General features: G+C 39.2%; 1 protein-coding gene across 2 annotated transcripts in view; it reads right to left on the bottom strand.

The window, feature by feature from the left end:
• MCTP1 (multiple C2 and transmembrane domain containing 1) overlaps positions 1–23,112 on the bottom strand; it is a 3,344,116-nt gene that overhangs the window by 2,198,699 nt on the left and 1,122,305 nt on the right. The window lies entirely within an intron of this gene.

The following is a 23,112-nucleotide window of genomic DNA, read 5'->3' as shown; positions in this document are numbered from 1 at the left end:
GGGTTTTGACGTGTTCAGAGTTCAAGAAGTTCTTAGAGATGGAGGGAGAGAATTCCATTTTTTGGCGACAGAAAAGGATAGGAGAAGCTGACCAGCAGGATGGTTTGGTTTATAAACAGAGATTAGATTTTTGGTGGGTAGATCTTAGAGTTCTGTTTGGGGTGTATAATGATAAGATATTTGTTAGTGCTGGGCATATAGTTGGTTTGAAAATAAGCTTGTGAGTGGTGATGACTTGGAGGTAGTCAAGGTAGTTTGGGAGTTCTAGCCATTGCAGCTGGTGGAGAGGTGAGTGGAGTATTTGGAAGTGGTGGCGAACTTTGAGATTTTATTGTAATATGATTCTACTTTAGAAGAGCTGAAGGAAGATATGTTGGTTAGTAGGGGAGCAGCATACATTAGTGAGGGTAGTAAGAAGGTAGGGGCGAGGGTCTGTCTTGTTGAAGGGGAGAGGAAGTGGGAGTTTCTGTACAGCATGCCAAGTTTCTTATGGATTTTCTTTACATTTAGCTGAATATGGGTATCGAATTTTAGGTGTTCGTCAATAGTAATGCCAAGAAGTTTAGCGACAGGAACAACATCTATAGTGGAGTTGGCAAGGCTTGCAATCTTGAAAGAGGTTTTGTCTAGGTGTAGATTTTGAGGGAGAGAATAGAAGGATCTTTGATTTGTTGGCATTCAAAGAGAGGTGATTTTAGAGCATCCAGTTCTCAGTAGTTGAGAAGGCAGCTTGAACTTTTGTTTGGAGCTCAGGGATGTTTGATGCAGAGCAAAATAAAGTTGAGTCATCTGCATAGTGTACTATCTTAGTGTTAGGAATGGCTTCATGGAAATCATTAATGAAGATATTGAAGAGCATACAGCCAAGAATGGATCCCTGGGGTACCCTGGTTGGGGTGGGAGGGAAGGCTGAAGTGCCAGTCTTCCATTTTACTGCATAAGATCTGTCAGAGAGGTAGCTGCTGAACCAGGTAATGGTGTTTTGTGAGAGGTTAAGATTGGAAAGGTGGTGAAGAAGGTGGGTATGGGAGACTGTGTCGAAAGCCTTGGAAAGGAAAAGGAGAACTGTGGATACAAGTTCTCTGGAGTCACGGGCATGGTTTACGATGTCTAGAAAAGATAGAAGAGCTGTTACTGTGCTATGGCCAGGACAGAACCCATGCTGTTTTGGGGTGAGTAGTTGGTTATGTGTAATGAATGGCATGAGCTGGAGGTGGATGCATTTCTCAAGAATTTTTGAAGTAGAGGAGAGAATCGCTATGGGTCTGAAGTTGAAGATGTTATTATTTTTGCCTCCTTTATGGAGGGGTAGGCTAAAGGCTCCTTGCCACAGTTTCGGGACATATAATTCTTGTATGGATCTGTTGATGAGTATGCTAATGGGGATGGCAATGCTGTCTGCTGCAATTCTTCAGAAGAGTGAGGGGATATTGTCAGGGGCATTGGAGCAAGGCTTAAGCTTAGAGTGAAGTTTTTTTTATATATGAGGTGGGGATGGGTTTGAGGTGGAATATGGGCAGTGAGTTTGGGGTGGAAAGTTGGGCAGAGGGTTTAATTTAGGGGGAGGTGTTGTTGTTTGGGAATGTTTTAGTAAGTTCTGCTATAGAGTTAGTAAAGAAGGCGTTGAACAGAGTAGCTATTTCTGGGTCAGATTTACTAGTGTCAGGGCAAGGGTTGTTTTGGTGCCTGGGTTGAGAAGTGAGTTGATGGAGTTCCAGAATTGTTTGGGGTTAGAGGAGTGGTTAGACTGGAGTTTGATATAGTATGCTTTTCTGTCTTGTATGATACATTTTTTGGCTAAGTTGCGGAGTTATTTATATTTAAGAAGGGTGTCAGGGTGCCTATTGTGATGGTAGAGTTTCCAGGTCTTGTCCCTTTGTTACATGAGTGTTTTGGTATCTTTACTAAGCCAAGAGGAGGAATTGGTTTTTATATGTTTTATTCTTGGAGGGGCTTGGGAGTTAAGAGTGTCTAAGAAGGTTGAGTTGAAGAATTCAACAGCACTGTCCAGAGGTAGAGTTTTTAGAGTGTCCCAATTTATTAGTTTGAGAGAATTGGAAAAAGTTGTAGGGTTAATGTTGTTGAGATTCTGAGTATGGATATATTGGTGTAGATGAGGAGAGGAGGGGGTTGCTCTATGGATGAAGGCTGTTAAGTGATCACTGATAGAGTCTGGTAAGGTGCCAGTGTGGGAGATTTTGTTTGGGTGGGAGACAAGGATCCAGTCCAGTATGAAGCCTGGGGGGTTATTTTTATTAGGTCTGGTTATAGCATTTGTGAGTTGAGTGAAATTACATAGACTGACTGAAATGGTGGGATTATTGGCAGTAATTTTGTTCCAGTCAATATTCACATCTCCTAGGATGTATGTCTCAAGCTTGATATTATATGAGGCCCATAGAAGAATTTCCTCAAGTGTGTTAATGTTGTTTCTGGGGGGGTGGTATAGAGGGCTATAACACAAATGCTTTTCTGGTTATTTAGTTTGAGATTTCCTATGACTAGTTCAGCATTGTTGAACTGTGGAATAGGATTTTGGTAGGGAGTGATGGAGAGTAGGCTAGAGTAGATTAAGACTACTTTTCCACCCTTCTTTTTTAGGAGGTCTTGTCTAAGTACTTGAAACCCAGGGGGTAGTATTTCATAGTCTGGAATGTTGGGTTTTAGCCATGTCTCAGAGACAGCTGCTATGTCAGGTTGGGTATGGGATAGCCAAGCATGGAAGTGGGCTTATTTGCTTTTTAGACTCTGAGTATTAACGGTCAAGATCTTGAGGAATTTAGGGTTGGTAGTATGGGTGGTAATCAGGGAATTACTGCTGGTAGTAGGTCCTGGGTTGGGGTGTATGTCTCCTGCTAGGCATAGGCAGTTAAATGGGAATGAGAGCAGGGTTTAGATTTGATCCTAGAGTTTGGTGGGAGGTACAACAGTGCTTTGGGAATATGATGTTTCATTGAGGGGATAGGAGTTTTAGTTTAAAGCAGAGAAGTGGGTTTGAAAGCACTAGGGCGGAGGATATAGTGTAGAAATGAGATGTGGCAGAGTTATGATGTGTTAGGGGTGATGGTGGGGTGAAGAGGGGATAGGAAAGAAGGGGGTAGTTTGTAAGAGGAATAGGAGGTAGCATGGCATAAAGGTATTAGGAGTAGTAGGCTAAGGAAAAGGATGAGAATGGTTTGAAGAGACATGGTGTGGTTTAGGTATAATGGAATAGTTGGGGGTTAGGTGCTGAGGATGTAATAGGATTATTGGTGACAGTGTAGGAGGGAGGAGTATGGAAGTGTATCTAGAGCTTTAAGGATTAGGGATGGTGGAGGGGTGAAAGAGTATTGGAGGATGGGAGGGGAGGGGATAGTGAGGAGATGAGAGTGGATTGGGTGAGACGGGGAGGGGACTTATGACTAGAATAAGTGTAGGAGCACTGGGGGGGTGTGGGAAGTGGGGGTAGGGTAGGGGAGTGGAGTGAACCCGCAGGGCGAATGGAGCAGGTACAGCCAAGGAGAAGAAAGAAGGCAAGACTATGAAAAACAATCAGTGGTTGGGTAGGTAAGCTCAGAGGTAAGGAAAGTATGGAGAATGTAGCACTTGTTTACTGTAGTTGTTGTATGCATCCCATAACACAAGTCTCCAGTCAAATTCCTTGTAAGCATAACAGCATATTTAACAGCAAACAGTTTATGTAGTAAAAGTAGTCACAGCTTCGGTTTGTCCCTTAGACTATTGTGAGCATAACAGCATATGTAATAGTAAACAGTTTCTGTAGTAAAAGCAATCACTACGTCAGTTAGATCCCTAGACTACATAAAGATAGCTAAGTACGTCAGTTGGAAAACATAAACATGCCTGTTAAACCAAGTGCACCAGAAACATTTCAGAAGAGCTTAAACACCTGCAGGCACTTACTTGCAGGTGTGCACACTGAAAAGGGTCTGGGGAAGCTTCCTCACCACAAGCATGCCAAAAGATAACTTTCAAAATGGCACTGCTCAAGGAGACCGACTAATATAGACTAGTTAATGTGCATGGGGGAGGAGGGAGATACAAAATGGGAGAAGGTATAACCAGAAAAAGCAGGTAAAGATCTGGCCCGCCCACTCACAGAAGACTGCAAAAAAAAAAAGCAATCAGCATAAGAAGTGGAAGCTTTGGAGCTGTAATGTAAGTGTAAGCAAGGAAGAGGTAGAAGCAGGAAATTAGGGGTGTAACAAGGAAGAGGTAGAAGCAGGAAATTAAGAGTGTAAGCAGTTGGTTGCAGAAACACTACTTTATGGCCTTGGTGTGCAACTAATACAAAGGAAGGTAAATCTATCTGGGGGACAAAATACACCAAGTAAAGGGTACTTGCCTTACTTTACAAGTATTCAGTGTGGAGGCAGATCTATTTGGGACAAGATACAGCAAGTATATTGTTAAGTTATGCCAAAGCTATAGTTGCCTGGGGGGAGACCCTTGCAGGTGTGCACGCCGGCCAAAACAATGTTTAAAAAATAACTAGTAAAATTAATAAATGTGCTGTAAAAGGAAATGTAAATAACCAGTCACAATGTTTAAAACATAACTGTTAAGGACCACATCTGCTAATAACAAGAACTGTAAATATCCAGTCACCTATGCAGACTTGTCTGGTAGGTATCCTTATTAAAAAGTGTTATTCTTGGCTTGCAATAACTGTAGAGAAAAACCGGACCATAGCAGTGGTTTTATCTGGCAATGTTGCATTTGCTGGGGTGGGGGCCCGAGCTGCGATGATGCAGGTAGACCAAGTGTGCTATGCAGACTTGTCTGGTAGGTATCCTTATTAAAAAGTGTTATTCTTGGCTTGTAAAATCTTATGCAATAGTTTGGCTCCCCAAAGGGGTGGTAAGTTGTCCTAGTGACATCCAGGTAAACCCAGATACTGGAATCAAATTAGATTATATTGAAAAAGAACTGTGCAAACTGGATCCAAACAAAGCACAGGGAGGAGACGGAATTAGTAACAATGGCCTGAGAACACTTCAGCAAGAATTTATGGTACCATTATATCTATTATTCATTAGGTCATATAAATATGGGGAGATTCCTCAAGACTGGAGACATGCGCTTATTAAACCTGTTTTTAAGGGAAAGGGAAGTAGGACAAACCCAGAGTCATATGGACAGTTAAGTCTACTTTCATGTTATGGAAAAATAATGGAGAAGGTAATATTGGATGAGTTATTGTCAGAACTGGATAGGCTGGGACTTGAAACCATATATCAGCATGCATATGTTGAAAACAGATGTATTACCACCTGTAACATGATGTTCTATAACAATATAATAACAGCTATGAATGAAAAATTGTGCTGTGATGTAATTTATATAGATTTAACTTCAGCATTTGACAGGTTCGTATACATAACATTGATCAATAAATTAGTACAATTAGGTATTGATGTACCCTTGATAAGATGGATAGCTGCATGACTTACAAATAGGACATGGCAAGTATCATACAGCAACTGGACAGGTGAAATCCTTGGTTACAGTCAGGTGTCCCACAGGACTCTGTCCTAGGCCCTTACTTGTTTAGATTGTATCTTTCAGACCTAACTTTTTCATCTGAGATGTTCTACAGTCTATATGCAGACGACCTGAAATTGGGTAAACTGATTACATGTTCATAGGTTCATAGGTTGGTACTAGGCTATCAGCCCTAGGGCCTATACAAGCCTAGCCATAACAATCCCCTGGCTATTTCTTAGGTTCATAGGTTCTTCATGTGTTAAAGATAAGGCATGTCTGCAAAGTAATTTGACTAAATTGACCATCTGGGCAAAGGATATGCTTATAGATACATCAGAAACTAAGCATATGAGATTTGGGAGGCATAAACTGAAAGGTGAATATTTAATACAGCACACAGTGATTGAAACTGTAGACTCATTGAAGGACCTGGGTTATATGGGTAGATTCAGCTATGAGTTTTTCTAATCAGATTAACCAATTGGTTAATGATAGTTATAGAACAACAGGTTGTATAAAAAGATTTATAAAGTCTAGGAAATCAAAAATAATGAAGTCATTGTTTGTTAGTTACATTAGACCCAAACTTTACTATGGAATAACAATATGGAAACCCTATAAGAAAACAAGCATGAATAAACTGGAGAGAGTACAGGGAAAATATACCAAGGGTCTCCATGGATGTGAAAATATAAGTTATTATGAAAGACTAAAATATCTGAAGTTTTACATTGTCTCTTACAGATATCTAGAGGTGTATAGGGCATTTAGTGATAACTACCTCTGGGAATGTTTGGGATTAACAAAAGGTGCTAGAGAATCATCAGACAACCTATGTAGAAGATTCTATAGGAATGAGCAGTGCACTAACTGGTTCTCTGACAGAGTAGTTGATGCATGGAACAGACTACCAAATAACATTAAGGCAAGTCCTAATTTAGATATTTTTAAGAGCAGCCTGGATACTTATTATGGGAACAAGTGTTTTGGTATATTGGCAAGCTAGAAGGGCATTAATGCCCATGCTTGAAATATTTGTATGTATGTATGCATGTATGTAGGGATATATCTATAGACTCTAATGGATGCGCTCCCAGCATACACAATGGGGCATCCATTCCTATCCTTACATTGACTTCACTGAGAGTAAAGCTAATTGCAAATCTTGATCACATAGGTGAAGCAAAGACAATAATTTATAAATAATTTTTACTAAAAGGTGAGACACATAAAGTCAGCGTAGTGATGGGAACCTAAATCATGGCTGTATGCATCATAGGCCTTGGTGCAAAAGGTAGGTACAAAAATGTAACCAAAACATCTCAAATGTTTATTTTGTCACAATTGCATTTCAGAGGGAAATTAACTAGAAAGGCCACAGAAATGCCTCACAAAGAGGATTACCAGCCTCAAACAGATGCCCTACACAGACCGTCTCAAAAAATTCCAGCTTTACTCTGTCGCATATCACCTACTCAGTGGCAATCTCTCCTTAACATACAAAGCTATGTCAAACCCAGAGCTGTTGGACATGCTCCACTTAAAGAAATCCCAATCCCTCCGAACTACATGCTCTGGGGACCTAAACCTTGTCACCTCAATAAATAGAACATGCTGGAGGGATAGTTTCCTGTCCCAGAGACTTCCCATACTCTGGAGCAAACTACCTATCTATATCAAACAAAGCTCCTCATTAGCACTCTTCAAGAAAAATCTTGATGAATGGATGGGAAATAGGAACTTCACCCCGGGGATCACTTCTTTGGCTCTGCTCGACAGCAGCACAGGAAATTAATTTTCTTGGGTGGCAAAAGCCAGGGCACCTTTTTGGCTAGGCTTATATAGGCCCTATGGCCAACAGCCTAGTACCTACCTATGTACCTATGAACAGTGGCATGCCATACAGAAGAAAATCCGGAATCATCTTGAAAACTGTATCTTTTTCTTGAGCAGATGCATTATACTTTCAAATTCAATTCTTGCCAGCTGCCACATGTAGCTGCAATCTTACCTGTAACTAATTACCTAGAAAAAGCTACCTGCAGTAGCTGGAACTGGGAAGACTCTTCAGCTCCAACCATCAACGTGCTTCTATGTCTCTCAGTTCAGCTAGTACCAATAGTGACACAACTTTACATAATGTAAATACAGTGATCAGGGGTGATGGGAGGTATGGCAGTCTGCAAGTTAAGAAGAAAAGTATACAATTTTTGGTCTGTGTTAAATAAAAAGCCCAACAACTAACAATTTTTTTAATAGCCATATTCATGCATTGCTCAGATATTTAATGACCGCCGTTTATGTGAGCTGTAAAATTAAAAAGTTTAATACCTGAATTAATTAAGTTATAGCCAACTAAAGACAGCAGCAAAATTAAAAAATAAATTCCTGACAAATCTTGTAGGCGGGTTTGCTGCCTTGTGCACCAACCGCCCTCTAAAACAAATTCTGTACCTGAAAGAAGTGGTGTAGTTAACACATCAGTATGCAACACACCAATTATAAAAGTATGTGACACTACTGACATTACAACTTGAAGAGTGCTTTAAAACCAACCATTTTTTAAAAGTTGTACAACAGGAGCGACCCTTCACCTGCACTGTTGGCATATTCTTTACTGTGGGAACTTTTGAGCTACAAAAAGTCTCTCCACACCGCTGGAAGTTTTATGGCAGTGTCTGTTCAAAGCAATGTTAATGTCTAGGCCATCCTGATTGGCAGGTGTCATTAATTAGTTTGACTTGAATATCAGTCTTTCTTTAAACTAAGGTGATATCTACCTTACCTGGTAGTAGGTTAGATGGAAGCTGATGATCTCTTGCACTTAACAAGACAGATAGGGGCATCTCTTTGATGTTTATTCTACTGTTCCCCATCAGTATGAATAGCATTCTGAGTCTTCCTTGAAATCAGACCACATGCCTACGGAAACTAATCAACAAAAGTAAATACTATTACTGCTTGCTTCTGCATTTCCAGTGTAGCACCAAGTCACAGAAATTAGTAGTTTTTGCCACTAGGTGGTAGGATTCCTCCTCTTCCAATTGCTAGCAATCCAACAGACTGGAATTTATGCATTTTGAAAAAGAAACATTCTACTTAGCTTTCATTAACTCTAAATAAGGAAGCCTTACATGCCTTAACAACTTCTGGGAACCTGAATGATGCAACTTGTGTTATTTAGGGATCAACAAAGCAAAGAATTAATTTGTGGGATTGACTATACTGCACTTAAATGACTTTAAACCTGCACAGCACTTGCTACAACATAACATAACTTGTCTGCTACAGTTTCCTGATAATTTCCCCTGTTCAGTCTCTCAGTCAGTGCTATTAAAAGAAGATTAATAAATATGCAGTTTAGCAGTAATGTGCAACGGCAGGTGTTAGCTAAGCCTGCAGGGCAGTATATGACAGTAAATAACCAAATGTATGTAATACAAGTACCCTGGCTAACAGCAAAGTAATAGCATTCTAAATGACCAGTGACTGATTAGAAATTGTAAAAATTAGCCTTCATTTGTTTCTGTTAACGCCATATGGGTTGCATACCATTTAAACTATTCACTATCTTAATGTCTTCATATTTGTTTCTGTTGTTTCATTTCTTAGGAAAACTGTTTAATAAATTCTCCATATTCTGTCATTGCATATGATTATGAACATGGGGGCCATTTTCCATAATGACATACTACTACATACAATGAAAGGAAAATCTGTGCATACTGTGCCCTTCTGGTGGAGGAGAAAAGACGAGGTGACCTGACTTCCTGACTTTGATTAGCTGCTTGGATACATAATGAAGCTGACAAGTGAAAATGGACATGTCCATCATGGGGGGGGCAGCGATATATTCCCTTGGAGGAGGGCCAATGACTTTTGCCTCACTAAGTCCCTGTTTGGTGATAGCCTTCATAACCATCATGGGGCAGCATGTGCTTGCAAGGGGAAGGCTTTGTGGGCCCCTTTGGTGTGCAAGTGCCATGTACCCCCACAATGGGCAAGTGAAGACCAAGCATAAAAATGTCTTCATAGTTGTGATGCAAGTAAAGGCACAAAACACACTCATGATTGCTTGAATGATGACACCCCTCAGGAAAGCTTTTGCAAACATTCCCAGTGGAGTTCGGGTTGAATGAAAAAAATAGGAATATGCTAAAAACATAGTACTATCACTCTAGCTGTCCTATACCCACAAGGCATGCCAACTTTACTGAATACAAGTTGTAGTGCTTCTCTTGGCACATTCATTCAGTCCCAGAACAGTATGTGGGCTGGAAGAGATCTGCAATGGCTTTGATAAAAACTCAGTAAAAATCATAGAAAACATGACATCTGTTGTTAAGAATAGCTGCCCAGCCATATGGCTTTGCTGCACGTCTGTAGTGTAATATTGATGCCTTCATGGAGTTTGACCTTTACAACATTAATTTTCTGAATTATTACGGCATGGATAAGCATAGGATTTCATTCTCATACTACATTTCAGCATAAGACTTCACCACATTTTGGAAGAAGATTTCTGTTTTTCTTTTCTTTATTCTTCGTGTTTTTTTTTTTTTTTTTTTTTTTACTTTACTTTACTTTTACTTCCATTTTCTGCCACCTAGCAGCCTGTGTAGTGCATGAACATCAGCTAATGACAGGCAGATAAAGAACAAGCACCTCATATTTCACCACCTCATTGGCATTGAGTTTGTGAGAGGGTTACATGTAAATCCTTTGAGTCAGAAGCCAGAGGCAATTTTCTGTTTAATTCCTCCTCCTCCTTCTTTCAGGATAATGCAGGAAAGTATTGATGTCAGTGGTGGCACTCACACTGGTGGAGCTACACATGAGCATGTATCTCCCTCTGTCAAACACTGTGCTTCCATGAGTGCCCTAGTTCCTGGAAAAACAAAAATGAACAAAATGAAAGAAGTGATCTCTTGTTCATCCCTGACACACAGTTCTTTCAATTGTGCAAGCACTGGGAACATCTGGGAAATGTGACTATTAGTAAGCATGGCTTCCTGCACAAGGGCAGGGGACGTCTGGGTCTTTCCCACTCAAGGTGGCGCTGTTAGCAATACCAAACTAGTAGGACAGCTTCAAATCTTTCCTGTCCTTTCCTGTTTAAACTGAACTGGTAGCACAAAATAGCAAATATTTTAGAAGGCAGGCATGCAGGTATCCATTAAAAACTGCGCACAAAACAGTTTTTTAGAAGGCAGAATAAAGATGGTGGAATTGTGTATATATGGGGGGTATGTTTTCAATGGTCCCGTGTTGAATGGGACAATCACAGACTGACTCTAAGTGTATCCTGTTGCCTGCTTTTACTGCAAGCAAGAAGGGGAATGTCCTGCTCATAGCTAATACAGGAAAAAATTAGATTTCCTTTAGTTTTGTGCTGCATACTAACATTCCGGAATTGGTTTTGTAATGATGCTGCTTTTTTCTGCTTAGTTTCAGGTTTGCTTTCTCTGTGTTTTTTTAACTTAGTATTCTGACTCCTGGGACTCAAAAGGACCTTGCACTTAGCAGCTTTTGGTCTATTGCCTACAGACTGCTCTCCATTAGGTCTGGTCCTGAAATTTGTCACTGTAATTGGCCAAGTGTTTCTTTTTTGCTGCAGATATATTTTTTTATTTAGCAAAAAAATATGAAATGTGGTAGTTCATTTTCATTTAATTTTAACTCAGCAGAATAAATACTTCATAAAGATTTAATCATTATTTTTCATTTTTAATTGCTTGTCTTTCTGCCCTGCCATGCCATTCTGTGAGAAAGAGTCCAAAGACTGTCTACAGCCTAATGAAAATATACTTGCTGCATGCCGTGATTGAACCCTGGAGCCTGATGACAAGCCAAGGCTAAGGTAAGACTTAAGGGCATTGTAGAACAGAACGTGTGTATGTATCTTCAAGTAGCAATTCCAGATGTAGGCATGTGCATATAAATAGTGGGCATATGCAGGCAGCAGTGCCATTTTAAGAGAACAGCCAGAGTGTTAACATGTTGGAGTGTGGTAGTCAATCTGTTTATAAGTTTATTTAAGTTTAAGTTACAAAGCCTCATTCCTGATGTGTTTGTGTGTAATAAAGCTGCTTGAACTGAACCCAAAACTGTTTATCTGTTTTATCCTGCCTGGATGAGCAGTATGGTGCCAGAACTGGGATTAAGAGAATAACTTATTCAAGCCATGAGGTACAGAGTTGAAGATGAAGGCAGATTGAGCTGGTTGACTGAAACAGAGCTCAAACAAACAAAAAGGGCCAGAAACAAACTTAAGGTGACCAGATCTTGCACAATTGATTTATTTTGCAAAGAAAATGAAACAGAGCATTTGTAAGGCACAAAACACATTACTAATTAAACAAGTAGCACAAAATTAATCAAACGAAAAGGCACAAAACGCATTATTAATTAAATGAAATGTTCAAAACCACGATATTTGATAAAACTAGCAGAAATATTCATATGGGGCTCAGAATTACCTTTGGTTTGCATAACGAGCATCTTTAAAGTAAAACGAGTACAAGAAAAGTATAATGAGCATGATAAGAGATTAAGAAAGGCATAACAAGTACAATAAAATGGCAAAATAAGCTTAAAAAGCAAGGCAACTGCGTGTTTTAGTAAAAGACTGTGTTTGGGGCACAACCTACTATTTTTCATTGACCGAAGTCATTCAAATCATAACTGGAGCTGTTTGAAGTATCTCAAAGTGTGCAAAGTGTTTGCAGAGTTTGTGCTTTATTACAGTGCAATTATTTCAGAGTTTGTGTGAGCAAAGTACCGTTATATTGCAAAGTGCAGTCAAAGTACAGCCATTTAGAAAAGTTTCTAGTGCTGTGTACATTTGTTTTGCAGAGTGCCACCATTTCAATGTGCTGTGTACATTTGTTTTGCAGAGTGCCACATTCTAGTATTGGCTGAATCAAGGGAAGACTCTGAGAGCTTGAAATGTAAATTTAGAGAAATGTGCAACCCACAGACAAATATTACATCGGAAAGGCACTTATTTTATACAAGAGACCAAAAGCCAGGTGAAACATTTGCTGCTTATATCACTGATTTGATAAATAAGGCTAAAACATGCATATTTGGTGATTTGAAAGATAGGTTAATAAAGGACAGGCTTGTGTGTGGTGTTAATAATGCTGCAGTGAGAAAGATGTTGCTTTGTGACAGTGATTTAACGTTAAGACAAGACATAGAGATTTGTCAAATGCATGAGCTCACAGAAAGGCACATAAGCATGCTTGTAAGTGATAACAGCATGGTTTCAACAGCCTCTAGAGAAAACATAGATAGCATACAGGATGCAGTAAGCAGAAGCAGGTCTAAGCACATGGTAGCTGCAACCCCTGCACGATTTCCTGCAAGGACCCGTAACTTTCTAGCAAGTTCTAAGACTAGCTCAGCAAAATGGACATGCGCAATGCAGTATAAGGGTGAGTCAACAAAACCCAAGTCAAGTCTTAATTCTTACTGTTAACTGCTGTAATCGTGGAGCCAACCATGAGTGTAAAAGAGAGAAGTGCTTAGCATTTGGTCAGCAATGCCACAAGTGTAAAAAATGGAACCACTTTCAAAGGTTTTGTAAATCAAGCAAGCCTCATTCAGTTATTAAGAATGGCCACTAAAAAAAGCAGGTTGATCATATAGAAAACTGCAACCCCACTTTCTATGTAGATGGTGTATCAGTGGTAGGTGAAAGGGTTAATGCAGTAGATTTACTGGCAAAGAACCAAGTATTTTGTGCTGTTCTGATCAATGGTAAACCCACAGAGTTCAAAGTAGACACTGGTTCAAAGTGTAATGTAATGTCAGCAGAAACATTTGCTAAAGTTAGAGCTGGTGAGCAATTTAATTTGGTTTATTGCGCAAAGCATGTTGATTATGGAGGTGAAGAGATTCAAACCAAAGGTTCAGTAGTGCTTTCATGCTATTCAGCTGGGAAGAGTTACAGCTTACAATTTTATATGGTTAGAAGACCTGTGCGGTCATTATTAGGTCTCAGAAACAGTTTAAGAATGAAACTGCTTTCTTTTACCAAAGAAGTATATCATGTAAGCACATGTCCCAGTTCCAGCTTTATTGATGTCATTTCTCAGAGTATGCTGATGTTTTTGATGACAAGCTAGGCAAACTTCTAGTTGTATACTCCATGAAAGTAGAACCAGAGGTCAGTCCAGTGATCAGACAGTCAAGCAGAGTTCCAACAGCTGTGCAAGACAAAGTCAAGTTCCAGTTAGACAAAATGGTGCAGCTAGGTGTGATTTGTCCAGTCACAGAACCAACTGAGTGGGTGTCTTCCATGGTAACTGTTCATAAGAAAAATTCAGATGAAATCAGAATATGTATCGACCTTAGAGACTTGGACAAGGCATTAAAGAACCCTCATCATCCTATGCATACACTCAAGGAGATTGCCACCCTCATGCCAAATGCCACTGTTTTTCTGTCTTGGATACAAAGAGTTCATTTTGGCAAATAATGCTTGATCGTAAATCTTCACTGCTGACTACATTCAGTACCCCATTTGGCAGATACAGATTCCTCATGCCTTTTGGAATAGATTCTGCCAGTGAAGTCTTTCAGTGTGCAATGGAGCATATTTTTTTCAGGTTACTAGTGTGCTATAATAGTCAATTTTTTACTAGTTGGAGGCAATAGTGAAGTAGAGCATGACAGAAACTGCAGGAAAGTTCTGGACAGAGCACGGGAAGTGAACTTAAAGCTTAATCCTCTGAAGTGTAAATTCAGACTACCAGAAGTTACTTATGTAGGTAATTTGTTTACCAGTACAGGCTTACGACCAGACCCTTCCAAGCAAGCAGCCTTTCTTGAAATGCCAGCTCCAGACAACATCCAAGCTTTACAGCATTTTCTTGGTATGGTCAACTATTTGGGCAAATTTATCCCTGATTTGAGTAAATTATCAGCACCTTTGAGGGAGCTGACACACAAAAATCTTGCCTGGTCAGGGTTAGAACAACACCAGACAGCATTTGATATCCTCAAACAGCAAATTGCCAACCCTCCTACATTAAGGTACTATTAAGGTACTATTAAGGTACTATTAAGGTACTATGATGTTCACAAACCAGTAGTTCTTTGCTGTGATGCTTCAAAGTTCGGTCTTGGTGCAGTTATTCTTCAAGTGGGCAGACCTGTTGCCAATGCACTCAGAACTCTTGCCCACAGCGAGATGCAGTATGCTCAAATTGAGAAGGAACTTTTGGCAATTGTGTTCGCATGATCGAAGTTCCATGATTACATTTATGGCCAATCCAAATCAAAACTGACCATCAACCTCTTGTCACTATTTTAAAGAAGCCTATGCATTCAGCTCCAGCAAGACTACACAGAATGATGCTCAAATTACAAAAGTACAATTTCAAAATGGTCTATACAAAAGGTAAACTTCTTTATCTGGCTGATACCTTATCCAGATCACCCAGAAATACCACGGAACAGCTTGATGCAGAGAAGTTTGACTTTGATGTCATGGAAGTGTGACATTTTTCTACCACAAGACTTGAACTGAGAGATCATAGAAAAACTGATCCAGTTTTGCAAAATCTCAACCACTTCATTGATGTAGAATGGCTGTCAAAGCAATCCTGTGTACTGCCAGAAGTGCAACCTTATTTTCCATACAGACATGAGATGCTGATGGAAGATGGTATCATTTTCAAAAGTCCCAAAGTTGTTATTCCTACTTCTTTACAACATGAATACATTCAGATTTTACATCGCGGCCAGCCGGCCACCCAGGTTCTGACTCTACCAAAAGAAGGGTGAAGTGACTAGTATTTCAGCCTTCTCTATCAAAAGACATTGATAAAGTGCTTTCTTCTTCTTCAGTATGTAATAGAACTAAACCACATTTGCAAAAGGAGCCATTTTAGCTGAGCCAAATCCCTGCTCTACCTTGGTCAACAGGAGCCACTGAAATACCTGAGTGGAACAATCAGCATTACTTAGTGTTGGTAGACTCTTATTCAAACTGGTTTGAAATCAGTTTGCTATCTAACCTAACATTCAGTGCTGTTATCACTAAGATGAAACGTCATTTCTCAGTCCATGGCAGTCCATACAAAGTTATTTCTGACAACGGTACCCAGTTTACCAGTCAATTGTTTCAGAGATTTGCAAAAGAGTGGGACTTTATCCATGTTACATGTAGTCCTGAATACCCACACTCAAATGGCCCCACTGAACATGCAGTACAATTACTAGAAGGGTCAAAGCATGACAATACTGATATCTTCTTGAATTTACTTAATCTCAGAAATATACCCCGTGACAATCTACTTGGTTCGCCTGCTCAGAGATTTCTGTCTAGGCAAACCAGAACAACCTTGTCTATGAGTTCCAGTTTGTTGGTAACTAATGCTAAAAACACCAGAGCAATTAAAGCTCAACTTTTTAAAAAGCGTTTTTCTCGGAAGTCCAGCAATGATAAAACGAGCAGATTTCTTCGTCCATTAATAGAAGGAGAGAAAGTGAGGATGCAAATAGTGAAAGGCTTTGATCAAATTGGTCAAGTGAGAAGTATATGTACCAAACCCAAATATCATCAGAGCACTTGGAAAAAGCCCACGAAAACCTATTGGTGTAGTAAAATATGTTTAATATTCACTCCACTTCATAAAAAATAAAAAACATTTAAAAATACCCCTTCGGGCCTCAATACATAAATATTAATGCTTTTACAGACCAATAACCAGCGTTTTCATCTGCAAACAGACTTCTTCAGATGGAAAATGCATACTGAGCACATAACTCTGTTTAAATACTAATTGCTTAATTGATGAACACTTCATTGGCAGAGCATCATGTAACAATAACTGCATGTAGGACACATATATAAATAGATTAAATCTATTCTAAAATGATAAAATGAACAATACATAAATAGCTAACTACCAACAATTATCATTTAACCTACACTGTTGTTAAATAAATGTACATAAAGTCATTGTTGTCATAAATGCTTAGTAAAATCAAGGCACCTGAATACAGCATTAACAAAAGATATCAAATGGCACCATCTATTGGCTAAATACTAAAACTGTTGTACAAAGTCACAGAACATCGATATCTGTGCAGTAACTGAGACCTGGTTCAAGGCTCCAGAGAGCACCCCTGCAATACCAGGCTACAACTCTTACCACACTTTTCGGCCACCAAACCAGGACCGAAACACTAAAGGTGGAGGAGTGTCAAATTCACCAAGGATATTCACACCACCAGGCTAGTTGGCCAACACAATGTGTCTGAAATTCTCCAAGTGCAACTAACACTAGGTAAGACTGCAATCCAAATTGTAGCTTGCTACAGATCCCCCACCATACCCCAAGATTCTCACTACACCTTTCTAAACATACTGGAAAATATTAAGATAGAACCAAACACCCTAATACTGGGTGATTTTAACTATCCTGCCATTAACTGGGAAAACTGCTCATGTCCCAACACCTTTAAGAACGGTTCTTGAAATTCATAAATTCCAATGCCCTGGATCAACTAATCCATAGTCCCACCAGGGGCTCCAATATCCTAGACCTGGTCATTAACAACATGGGAAATCAATGCTCCATACCTATGGTCACCCCTCGTTAGTCAGATCTGACCTTAAGCTAATCACCCTTAACATCCACATCCCACCCCACCCCCAGTAAAGAAACCACCATAAAAACTTCTCCAAAGCCAACTTCATGCTACTCAAGTCAGAAGTGTCAAACTTCATAACACCCATGCAGACGGCAACTGAAAGTTCAACTGCTGAATCCTACACTAAGGCACTGTACGAGCACATCCACTCATGCATGAATCATGCCATCCCAAATAGAACCAAAATGCTCTCATCCAAAAAAAGGAAGCCAATCTGGTGGTCCCCTGCCATAAACAAACTTTACAACAAAAGGAAGAAACTTTTGCAGAAAAGGGGAAAATCCCAGGATGCAAAACTCCCTTACTAGCCTCAGTAAGAAACTGAGATGCCTCATAAAATCCTCCAAAGCTAGTTACGAAAATAAAATTGCCAAAGATTCCAAAGACAACCACAAAGCATTTTATAACTATGTCAAGAATCTAAATGGCAATGCTCAGATCTGCTCTGAGCTAAAACAGAATGGCATTAAATATACTGATCCAAAGGATATTGCCAATATCCTGGCAGATCGATTCAGTGCCAATTTCACCCTCCTCTCACCCACTAAATGGCCCATCTCAATACTGGACGATTGCCAAATTCCAGTAATAACGGCCACACAGGTACAAAACGCACTCTCTAAAGCCAAGAATACAGCATCCATGGGACCAGATGACATCCCGGGCTGTGTACTACATGAACTACAATATGAACTGGCACCTCACCTAAGTGTCATGTTTAATTATAGCCTCACCTCAGGTTTCGTGCCCACTGAGTGGCGCAGAGCTACAGTTATCCCAATCCACAAGGGGATCCATCTTGGATCCGGGAAACTACCCTCCCATCAGTCTGACAAGCCTTATCTGCAAGGCCATGGAGCGTATTATCATGGAACTTATAAACAAAGACATTGGCAACCTTCAAACACTGGACCCCACCCAGTTTGGGTTTGTGAAGGGCCGATCTTGTCTCCTGAACCTGATTGACTTCTTTGAATCAGTCTCCAGAGCCATGGACAAGGGTAAGGTGGTCCACACAGCCTATCTAGACCTTGCCAAGGCCTTTGACACCATCCCCCACTCTGGAATCATAGATAAACTTACTAAGTTGGGCATTAATCCCTATGTCACCCAATGGGTTGCTAAATGGCTTACTGATAGAACCCACACTGTAAAAGTAGCCGACTCCAAATCCAGCTCCAGACAAGTGACAAGTGGAGTACCTCAGGGTTCAGTCCTGGGGCCGCTCTTGTTTGGCATCTACTTCTCTGAAGTACAGGTCAACACTAAGGGACTCTGGCTAACAAAGTTTGCAGATGACTGCAAACTGGGAGCCATTACTGAATCCCCAAATGATGTGGATACTCTACAAAAGGGCCTTACAGAAACAGATGATTGGTGCCAGAGCCATGGGCTCAAGCTCAATGCCAAGAAATGTATTGTTATCCCCTTTGGGAAAAAACATGTATCCATAAATTACCATATAGGTGGCAGTACACTAAACACAGAAAGTGTGATAAGAGACTTAGGGACACAGGTGGACAGTGGTCTCACCTTCGATAACCACATCGCCACAACAGTCAGGAAATCCTTCTATGTGGCACACCTCATCACGAAGGGCTTTTCATCCAGAAAAAGGAGGTCATTGTCCCACTGTACTCATCCCTCATTAGACCCATTATAGAATACAACGCCCCATTTGGTATGTACCTCTCAAGACATCTGCAACAACTGGAAAGGCCTCAGAAATACCTCACTAAAAGAATCACAGGCCTAAAGCAGATGCCCTACGCTGACCGCCTTAAAAAGCTCCAGCTATACTCTGTCGCATATCGTCTACTCAGAGGCGATCTCTGCTTAACATATAAGGCCATGTCAAACCCAGAGCTGTTGGACATGCTACACTTAAAGAAATCCCAATCCCTCAGAGCTACACGCTCCAGGGATCTAAACCTTGTCATCACAATAAACAAAACATGCTGGAGGGATAGGTTCCTGACCCAGAGACTCCCCAGACTCTGGAATAGATTGCCCATACATGTCAAGCAGAGTGCCTCTTTGGACCTCTTCAAGAGGAACCTTGACGATTGGATGGGAGAAAGGAAATTCACCCCAGGGATCACGTCAGTCGCCCTGCTTGACAGGGGTCCAGGAAAGTAAATAATGTGGGAAGAAATAGCCAGGGAATTGTTATGGCTAGGCTTGTATAGACCCTAGGGCTGATAGCCTAGTACCAACCTATGAACCTATGAACCTATGAACCTATGAACAGTGATAACACAGTTAAATTCAATGACATAAACACTACCTCATACTTATAAAATTCTCAAAATTATCTAAAATATCTACAATTTATAAATACTTAAAATATATAAAAATGTATATATCATAAAATGCATACAAACAAGCAGAATAATACCAAGACTAAAACACATTATAATTTTGCTGACCTTAATTTTAAAACTAGTTTTAGAGAAACCGAGTCATTAAGCTCGGTGGGGGGGGGGGTATTGTAGCTTCCAATGACAGTTGCCAATAAAGTTCTTCATGCTCAAGTTGGGCTTCCCATGGGCCACTCCCTAATATCCTTGAGTACCACTTCCAAGACGTAAAAGAAAATCTTGGCTTCTTGGCATTGTAAAGTATGCCTATACAGTGCATTGTTTTTACAGTTATTGCTAATGTCATAATAATATTCATACATTCTACTTTTTAACTTCCTCTCTGATTTTCCTACATAGAATGAATCACATTTATTGCAAGTAACTAAGTATACTATCCCATTTGTTTCACAGTTTGCAAAACTCTTACTATCAGCCTATTCCTGCTTTTAAGATAGACTGTGTCTGTTTTGTTAATCCATGCACATTGGGAACAACATCCACATTTAAAAGTACCAGTTTTATTTTTTCTACTAGGTACACAATCATTTTTATTTTGCTCAAGAATATTTTTGATACTCCTTCCTTTACGATAAGTACATTTAAAAGGTTTGTTAAAAATAAACCCCAACCTGGCCCATTCCTTTTCTAATAATACTCTGATTGCATTAGAGTCAGCATTATAGTCAGCTACAAAATTACTAACCAACTGACCATTGTCCTTATTTAACAATTCTTGTTCCTTCATTTTGTTACTAAGGGGGCCATCACCCAAAATGGGATTAAATTTCTCCTTTCTTCCTTCCTTCTCTAACTTCTTGTTCCACTTTCTTACTCAGGTCCACAGGGTAACCTCTTTCATAAAACATCTCAAATAATTTTCTACAGTCATCCTCGAAATCTGTGTCATTTGATGTCATCCTACTCCCCCTTATGTATTGTCCCTTAATTATTCCTTTCTTCTGATAAAAGGGGTGTGCACTATCAAATGCTAAGTAGGAGTTGGTGAATGTCTCCTTTCTGTATACTTTCGAACTGAAACTACCCATCTGTTTAGTAATAGAGATATCTAAATATTCAAGCTTGTTTGTATTAATTTTGTGTGTAAATCTTAAAAATTCAGTTGAATCTGATAAATAATTAACAAATTTTAAAAATCTTTCCTCAGTATCTACCCATAAAAAACACATATCATCCAGGTATCTTTTATACAATGTCAACAGTTAGCATAACTGGAACTTAAGATGAATTTATCTTCCCAAAAAGACAAAATAATGCTTTCATATATGGGGGTGCATCTAGCCTCCATTGCCACACCTTGCTGTTGCTGGAAGAATTCACCTTCATAATGGATAAAATTGTTTTTTAACACAATTTCCATTAACGCTGAAATTAAATAAAAATCCTTATTAATAAATTTACCGTAATTCACTAGTGCTTATTCAAACATTTTCATTCCTTCTATGTGTGGGATGGAAGTAAATAAGTCTACTATATCCATTGTAATAAAAATCATCCTCTCCTCATTTAATATTTCTTAATAAATCCCATGAGTCCTTAACAACTCCTTGTCCACTCATTGCCATTTTCTTTAGTTTGTTATCTAAAAACTTGGCCAAAGGGGCAATAATTGACCCCTCAGAGGCAACAATTGGTCTCAATGGTGGATTTTGAACACTTTTGTGGACTTTTGGGATTCCAAATATGGTGGGGGTAGTAGGCTTGTCTACATGTAAAAAGTTGTAAGTATTTACATCAATGGTGCCTTCCAACAATCATTCAATACTAGCTTTACTTTTTTGTTCACTATATTAATTTCATTTATGGAAACTCTTCTATATTTTGAAGTGTCTTCTAGAATATCCATCATCTTTGCTTCATAGGTTAAACTATCCATGAGTAAAGCACCCCCACCCTTATTTAGCCTCATAACCCTCACTGTTTTGTCCTGACTCAATTCCTTTAATAGTATATTTTCTTCTCTAGAAAGGTTGAAACCAATTTTGTGTTTGTTGATTTCAGCCCTTAATTCTTTTTTTCCATCAGGGCCTCAAAATATTTTAACTGAGGGTGTAAGGGTGGGTTAAAAGTGCTTCTCCTTTTTAGTTCCATGTCCATTTTTGGATTCAATTCCTGACCAAAAAAGAGTTCCATTTTGCATCTGAAGAACTCTGTTTGCAGACAAAAATGCTTGTTATTCATCTGTAAAAGCATTAATGCGTATGTACTGAGGCCTGAAGGGGTATTTTTAAGTGTTTTTTATTTTTTATGAAGTGGAGTGAATATTAAACATATTTTATCATGCTAAGAGGTTTTTGTGGGCTTTTTCCAAGTGCTTTGATGATATTCGGGTTCATTTTTATTGTGTAAGCACTATAGCCCAGTTCATTTGGTGTTTAGGTATATGTACCGAGCAGAGATCCTACTTAGTGGAATATAATGGTATAGAATACAAGAGAAACCACATGCATCTTCTTCCTGTATCAGAAATGATATTGCAGCATTGTACCTGTGCTACAGACTCTAGATCTTAGAGCAACCTTGACAATGTTCATACCAAAGAAAATGTCTCAGTATCCATTTCCGTTATTGATGTGTCAGATGTTCCCAAAGTTGAACATTCCTTGAAGACAGACCCATTACAAGATCCAATTTTGACTTTCATATTTCAGTCAGGTCATATTTCTAGACCTACTGTAAAATACACAGCAATCTGGAAATGATTGTTTTATATGTATCTGATTTTGTATGATTGCATGCCAAAAATTAGTTCTGTATAACTGCATGTCAAAAGATCATTTCTGTATAAGTGCATGTCATTGAATATTGCTATTTGACATATGAGCTATTTCTCAAACAGGGAGGATGTAGAACAGAATGTGTGTATGTATCTTTAAGTAGCATTTCCAGATGTAGGGACATGCATATAAACAGTGAGCACGTGCAGGCAGCAGTGCCATTTTGAGAGAACAGCCAGAGTGTTAATATGTATGAGTGCGGTAGTCAGTCTGTTTATAAGTTTATTTAAGTTTAAGTTACAAAGCCTCATCCTCAATGTATCTGTGTGTAATACAGCTGCTTGAACGGAACACACAACTGTTCATCTCTTTTATCCTGACCAGACAAGCGACAGGTACCTGGCTCAGGCTGCTGCAAGGCAAACCACTTGACCACATTATTAAAATAGATTTTAGAGATCTGATGCATTACAAACCAGAAAGAGAGAGAAAATGTTGAGACATACAGCTGCCAAGTTCAACTTCTTTACTCAAAAATCTGGGACTATGCCAAAAATAATTAAGGACAAATGTTCAAAATCAGGCACGATTTGATAGTTGATTAAAAGGAAATTCTGAATAGGTAGGTACCCATTTTCAGTAAAAGCCAAAGGAAAAAAGCTATAAAGTATTTTAAGAACAATCATTTTACAATCTTCAAAAATTATACAAAAAAATCTACAGTTTAAATAATTAAACCAAATTAGATACAATGTGATAAAATTGGTTAAAACAGATATGACTTATATGACAATGATTTAATATTTGGACAAGTTTTAGCCAGTTTAGAGAAATTAAAGGTATGTCCATACAATACA

Source organism: Protopterus annectens, chromosome 2.part2 (assembly GCF_019279795.1).
Source record: "Protopterus annectens isolate FY-2018-M chromosome 2.part2, PAN1.0, whole genome shotgun sequence".
Taxonomy (NCBI): Eukaryota; Metazoa; Chordata; order Ceratodontiformes; family Protopteridae; genus Protopterus; species Protopterus annectens.
This window is presented reverse-complemented; position numbering and strand designations above follow the sequence as displayed.